Here is a 7,465-nt window from a genome sequence, read left to right as displayed (position 1 = left end):
AGGGTGGCCTGGCAGAGGGGCATCGAAGGGCAGACAGGAGGCAGCAGCTCACACCCAGAGGAACCGTCATCCCAACTTCGCATCACGAATCCAGCATCACACACTCTAGATCCCGCCATCGCTGAAAAGCCCCAGCTATGGCCGCGTGAGGCTTTGAGGTGACATCCAGACACGGGCCGTAACAGAAGTGTCACAGGATAGTGCGCGGTGCAGCCCAGGGACCGCACCTGTCCCATCGGCTCATCCTACTGTGAGCAGGGCATTTCCCATGGCCTGGGCTGGGCCAGTAACTGTCACCGATTCTCCTGCAGCCAAGGCCTCCCCGTGTGGGGAAGGAACTTTATCACTTAAAGGAACGCTCCACTTGAAGCCATCCAGTCACCGGCTGATGTGTTTTATGCAGGTGAACACAACTGGGTCCTGTCACCCAGCCCTCCAGCAAGGATCCAGGGACATTTTTAAGCAGAAATAAGGGCTCCACCTTCTGAACAATGGCGATTTATGCCTGGGACCATATCCAGTCTACCAAGGGATGGGGACAGGCTCTCCGGCCAGCAAGGAGCTGGTCCCACTTCAGCTTGTCTGCAGGAGGAGGCCACCGAGGCTCTGTGGCTAAGGGGCCAGGGATGGGGTGATCCTCACCAGGCACCATGGAGCACCTCGGTCAGATGCTGTAGGATCTCTGCACCCCGGGTGCAGGTAAGGAGATTTCTGTGGGGTGTGAGTCACACGGTGGTGCTTGGAACAGCGCAGCGTCTGGGAGGCATATTTGCAAGCAGAAGTCTGATCATGGTGGGCTCTGAGAAGATGTGGACCATGCACCTTGATTAACAACAGCAGCGTATACTCTTCTCCAGCCTGCTGTCTGCCCTGTACGTCCTCATGCCCTTAAAGGTCTTAAGGGCACAACAGAACTATAAATTGGGCTCTGGGTCCCTTGCTTTTTGCCTGTAAATTGCACTGCCTCCCACCATCCTCAAGGAAGCAGCTATATATTAGTGGGCAGCAGATCTCAGCTCCAAACACACATAAATGGTTTCATTCTCCCATGGCCCCCAGATAGGTGACTTTATAGACAGTAAAGTCACACACCCTACAACACCCATCTTGAAGACAATAAAGGACACCCAGTTCCAGATCACGAGTCCCTCCCTTCCTCAAGGGCCTGCACCGTATTCGCTTTGAGAACGTACGCTCTACATTCTGCCTATGAGACCTCTTTACACCTGGCCATTTATGGCGCAGAAGGAATCTCCAGGAGTCTGCAACGGATCTGGAAGCCGCCTGGGTGTTTGGGCACCTTTCCATGCCAGAGAGGGCAGGAGGGGCGGGGCCCAGGAGGCAAACCTCTCCAGTCCCATTTGGAACCCAGGGCTGGCTAAGCCAGGCCTCAGCCAAGGCTCCTTCTTCATCAGGCCTCTGCCGTCTGGCTGTGGCATCTCCAAGTGAGGAGAAAGGAGCACGAGTGACTGTCACGGAGGAACACCTGCTGGCCCTGCTAAACCCAGGGAGCAGCCTGAGCCTGGTTTCTCTCCGCAAAGAGACAGGGATGGGACGCTCTGCTCCCTCCCTGTCAGGTCCCTGCTGCCTCTGCCTATGTGAAGCCAGGCTGTTTGCCTGAGCTTCCTTTTCTGTATTTGATTTTCTCACTCTCCAGATAAAAGAGGAAAAGTCAAAACATAGGTGTAATGAGTAATTAATTAGAACACTTGGGTTTGTTAAACTGTGCAGTCAAAGACTGTACAATAAGACTGTCCCAGGAAAATGTCAAGACTGCTGCTTGCAGGAACCGAAGGCATCTTCCCCAGGTACTTCCATCTTTGGTCCTGGGTGGCTGTGCCTCTGGAGCACACGGAACCACACAGACAGTCCTTCAGCCCGTGATGTCAGAGGTGCCATGCATCACAGTGACAGCTCCCCTGGTATCCAAGAGACCTGAGCAGGCTGCAAAGTCACCGCCCCCCACTGTGAGAACCCCAGCTATACTTCAGCCTCCAGCAGAAGGGACTAAATCGCATCAGAATGACCCACATTATACCGCCGCTAATGACCCAGTTAACCTCCAGCTAGTTTCCTGCTCCTCGTGTCCTGGGAACGCCTGGTGTTTACTCCCGTGGGGCAAACCCTTCTGAATGTGCCAGTGGCCGCCTGGGCCAGTGTTTTCATAGGAGTGGGCTGAGGGGCCAGGGCCCCCTGGCTCTGCTGACGAATATAAATGAGGTCTTTTCTTTTCCCCCTCTTCTCTGCCTTGATTTGCATGACTAAGCTTTCTGCTCTTTTTTTTTCTTTAATGTGTTTGTTTGTTGATTACTGATCTGTTTCCTATGGAGGAACAAATTATTTGCCCACCGGGCAGTGGCCTAAATTTGGCAGCAGCCCCAACTGTGTGTGAAGCTAACTTGAGTCAGACAGATGCACTCACACTGGTAGGGCCAATTCCAGGGGAGTTTAGACAGCCTAAGGATGACAGGATCACAGTTACACTGGCCGCCAGCAGAGCTGTTAAGACGAATCTTGACTTAGGAGAACTTGATCATAAGAAGGCAAGGAGAGATCCTCTTGGGGTGAAAATCTGGCTTGGTTTAAGAAACGGCTCAAAAGCCTCTTTAAACAAGGCTGCAAGTTCCCTGGGGAAAGAGCTGTAGCCCGGGCTCAGAAATGTGCCTCTCAACTCCATCAGGCCCAATGCCACTTTCTTTAAATTAATATTTTCTCATTCCCACTTTCGTTGAAATTTGAAACAAAATAAAATTTATAGACAATATAACCTACCTACATGTCTTTTTAAAAATTTAATTTAGTGCCCTAACTATAATATAAAGGGAAATGTAAGAAAAGTAATGTGTGTGAAGTAATTTGCCCATCTCGAGGTGCAAATGCCCCGGCACGTTGCACCAAAGAACTCATTCAGTGTTGCATGCACCTGTAACAAGCTCAAATGCCCTGAGACCTGCTGCCGCCAGTGATGTCACCATCAGTAAAGTTTTGAAGAAAATGAATACAAGCTGCCCTCGACTTCATTTGCACCATAGTTACCATCCCAGGAAACCGAGGAATTTATCTAAAGAGTGCAAAACAACATCGATTCCAAGTCAAATGGATTTTCTGTTTGGGCCTCTAATCACTACAAATAAGCTTTAGTGATGGGAGCACCCAGTGGGACATTTGACACTAATGCAAAATGCAAGGCGATTCTGCATGAGGTGGAAGTCTCCTGGGCCCCTTGGATACCCAGCTCCCGCCCACTGACTGCTGACTGTCACCAGACCGACCAGGTCCAAGTGTTCCTTGCCACTCAGATCCTATGCTCAGGTCCGTGTTCACTGCAGACCAAGCCAAAGGAGGTCATTTATTTTGGTGAAAAGGAAGAGGCCTTTATTCAAAGCTCTTTCTGAGGAAGTGGTGGGACTCCATGTGTCTCCAGTCCAGGTGGGCAAGAGCTGTTTATAGTAATGACAGAGGAAATGGTACTGGAGGTGAAATATGAGATATTATATCTCCCAACCTGTTAGATGTCTGATACGTCCAGCTCGCATTCTCTAAAAATTAAATAATGAATTCTAGGAACAACAGAGGTTAAGTGTAGGAAAATATTTATTGAGAGGATAGTTCCTGAGAGGTGGGAGGGGACCCAAGTGGGTAGCCAGAGATCTCACTCTTTAGGGGAGTTTTGCAGAGCAAAATCTATGAGGTACAATGTGGGCCACAGCTATGATCAGCCAATAAGGTTACAAGTAGAGTCACTTGGGGAATAGTGGTCCACTTGGGAAACAATTCATGTACCAAGCGTTAATAAAAAGAACAAACACTTCTTCTAGGAAATGGTGGGAACAGAGGTCCTGATCACCCACCCAAGTGACTAATGTCCATCAAGACTTCATCAGACCCAGTGTTTGTCCTTTGAGGAAGTATCCAGGTCTGGTCATCTTGTCTTTATCTTGAGGCCTGGCCTCCAACAGATGTGTCTCTGTCCCGGCTCTCTTAAGCACCAAGCCCTACCTGACTGCCTATAATATTTCTACCTAACTCAGTTGTCTGTAATAGAAAGGAATGGGGTGGGGGGGATACAATGAGAAAATAGCTCCAGGCTTGTTCCTTCTCTCCTGGGTCCTGACCCAGGGTGGGAGGCATGTCTGCAAGTTATCCAGGCCAGTGACGACAAACCTTTTAGAGACGGAGCGCCCAAACTGCAACCCCAAACCCACTTCTTTATGGCAAAGTGCCAACACTGCAATTAAACCTGAAGGCTTGGCTGCTGGGGTGATGCTGGGGCAATGGAGTATGTTGCTGGTGCCCCGACTTTCCTCACAGGAAAAGAAAAGAACTTTCAAGGCACATCAATGAAAGGCGTAACGAGGCTCATTATGCAGAATTAAAGCAGTGCACACTCAGAGAGAATAGAGCGCCAGCACTATGGTCAGGGGCTGGGGGTTTTATGCGGCCTTGGGGTGTCTTTCAAGATGCATGACCTAGGATGTGATTCCTACTGTCTCTCGGGTCCCATCTGGTGGGCTATGTTAGAATGCAAAGTATTTGCCTGCATTTGAAGCTGAGATATGCTGTCCACTTTGCGTGGGGGAAGCACAATTCACAGGTAAACGATAAGGGTCCAGGCTGAGTGGGTCCTTAAGTCCCCAGAAATTTTTTTTTAATGAATTTCCTAGAAGGAAAAAAGTCTTGAGTGACTTTTCTGTCCCAAAGCTGCAGGGTGTGTGTGTGGGTGTGTGTGTCTGTGTGTGTGTGTGTGTGTGTGCATTTTCTTTAAAGTACAGTTCTAAAATTACCATTTTCCTTGTCTCCTTCTACCTTCCTGTTATTTTCTATCCTACTCAATAATACCTGGCCCCATCGTTGCGCTTTGAAAATCACCTCTAGGGGGCAGTGCCGCACTGAGGCCCACTGCACTGTACACAGCCACCTTCACAGAGGCTGAGCCCTCTGCCGCTCTCTCCGCACTCCTCCAGTCCTGTGCCCTTCCCTGCCCAGCTCTCCACCCGGCCCAAATGAAGCTGGCAACCCCAGGACACTGACTACCTCAGGTCTCCGGCCCCCACCCAGCGGAAGGAGAACAGAGTCCAGCCCTGCCCCAGAGTGCATCAGTTTCTGGGTATCTGAAGGGTGTACACACAGGGGCTCCCAGCTTCCCAGGGGCCCCACAAACTTCTGTCACTGAGAGCCGATCAACCATTCTCTTTCTGTGGGTTTGAGGGACTCTACCCAGGGCCCTTTCCTGTTTACTTGTCAGCTTGTTTACTAATTTATTGCCAAAAATAATCCAATACAGTTGTAACAGGGACTTAGAGGTGGAGCCTGCAGATGCCCAGTGGGTAACTAGAAGCAGAATCAAAGATTCGCATCTCTGCCTTCATTTTATATGTCTCCCTTATTACCTTAAAATTTGGGGCCAGGTCCCTGCTCGGCTCTGTGCATGTTAATCACTTAAGCAGTATCTATATTGCATTACAAGTTCATTCACCCTAAATTTAGCCTATCTCATTCACCTTCAACACTGTGGGACACCAAGGTAAAAGTAACCAAAGTGATTTTCAGGATTTTCAGGGACATCTAATCATCAGCTTTTATGCTATTCTCTGCAGCAATGCCTAGAAGTATCTATTAATTGTCCTCACCCTGTAGCCAACTCGGTTTACAAAGAAAGCAGTTTCACAGACCACCCATGATGAAGTTATCCCCAAGTGCCCCAAGTGTAGGAGGCACTTTAGTTATTTAGATTATAAATAGGGACAGAGCCTAAGATGGAGTCAAACTGGTCAGCCTTACAAAGAAAATAGCACAGATACTGAGTTGAGTTAACTGAAGCCATATATGTAGTTGAGCTCAGAGACGTAAAAGCAAACACAGGAAAAATGACAAAAGTTAAGCTAAAGACAGAGTTGGGCAGAACAGAATGCATCAAGTTACTTAACAACCCCTCCCTACATCTAGGCTGAGGGCTGATTTCAAGGAACTGGAAAACGCTGAGTACCTGGCTTTTCTTTTGAACTCTGCATTAGAAAAACCTGAGTTTCAATCAGTTGATTTGGGCCTGCAAGGCCACCTGTGATAGGGGACCATGGGACAGAGTCCTGTGCTTTACTTATTCATAAGACTCTGCACAAAGAGCCCATGTGGCACCCCCACTTTTGGTACCCTGCCCAGCTTCTGGGTGTTTCCTTCCTTCCTTATGCTTCCAATAAACACCGCTTTTAACTGCCTCGTTCTCATCTGTGATGTCATTCTTCTACTTAGTGACACAACAGACAGGTTTGCATAGTATTATAAGCAGGAGGAATTACCCCTTCAGGAGAACCAAGGCTGCCCCTCTAAGTAGTGGGATCCGAATCGCCCCCTCAGGCGATGATGGCTCTTCTCAGAACTTCAACCAGACGTAGGCTTGACAAGGATCACCTACAGTGCCAACCGTGCAAACCCTCTGGCTGTGCAAAGCCCTTACCCTTACCTTTGTTCCCCTTTTCTGTAAAACCCCAAACCTTCTCTTGGCCCCATGAAAACAGACCTTGAACCTCTTTATCTGTGCTTCCCAGCATGGCCATGCTGATTAGAGTGCCCTGCCTGCCCTTCACCACCCATAATTGGCATTATTGGACAGGAGGCTCAGCCTGGCCTGTTGGGACCCCTGGAGCCAAGATCTTTGCCCCGAAATCCCAGAAACATAACCTAATAAACCAAGATAAAAGCAGCCAACCAGCCTCCCCTCATCAACGTGCTGCATTTCTACATACAATCGTGGGCCACGCAATGACATTTCAGGGGGACCACGTGCACAGGGATGGTGGTCCCATAATATAATGTCACCTAGTGGTGCGGCAGTGTAAATGCACCCTGCATAATGATAGTGCATTGCAAAATCGCAAGACAGTGCATTCCTCAGAATTTGTTCAGATTTTTATGATTCACTATAATCAACTGTCATCTGCACTAGAATAAATGTCTCTGAATATTTATTATTCAAAGAATATATAATATTTTTGGAGCTTTGGTTTCTATGGGATACAAGACTAAGAATAAGATTCACTGATGGAAGGATATGCATGTGTTTAGATGAGAGGGGAGAGTGACGGATCTGCCCAAGGTGGGACCAGACAAGGTCTCTGGTGGACATCGAAGGCCATTTTCAAAAGGTAAGGAGAGCAGGGGCTGGGAGGATGGTCCCAGGTGTGGACCAAAGGCAGGTCCAGGAGGCCTCTCGCTGCCAGAGAGGATCTGGGAGAGGGGCTACGAGAGCAAAGGCCCCAGGATAGGACCGAGGTTAGCATATCAGCCAATAACCTTCTGGTATGAAGTAGGGTGAAAGAAATAAAGGCAAGAAGAAAGGGGACAAAGAAAGTCTTACTTTGAAAATTGCTCAGGAAGGAAAACAGCTTCAGGACGCAATCAAAATTACCCAAAGTTACAAAGCCTTTTTCCTGTCCAGGAAACTCACTAAAAAAAAAAAAAAAAAAAA

The sequence above is a fragment of the Fukomys damarensis genome, unplaced genomic scaffold, assembly GCF_012274545.1.
Source record: "Fukomys damarensis isolate Sample0158 unplaced genomic scaffold, DMR_v1.0_HiC HiC_scaffold_22, whole genome shotgun sequence".
Classification (NCBI taxonomy): Eukaryota; Metazoa; Chordata; class Mammalia; order Rodentia; family Bathyergidae; genus Fukomys; species Fukomys damarensis.
Note: the sequence above shows the minus strand (reverse complement) of the source record.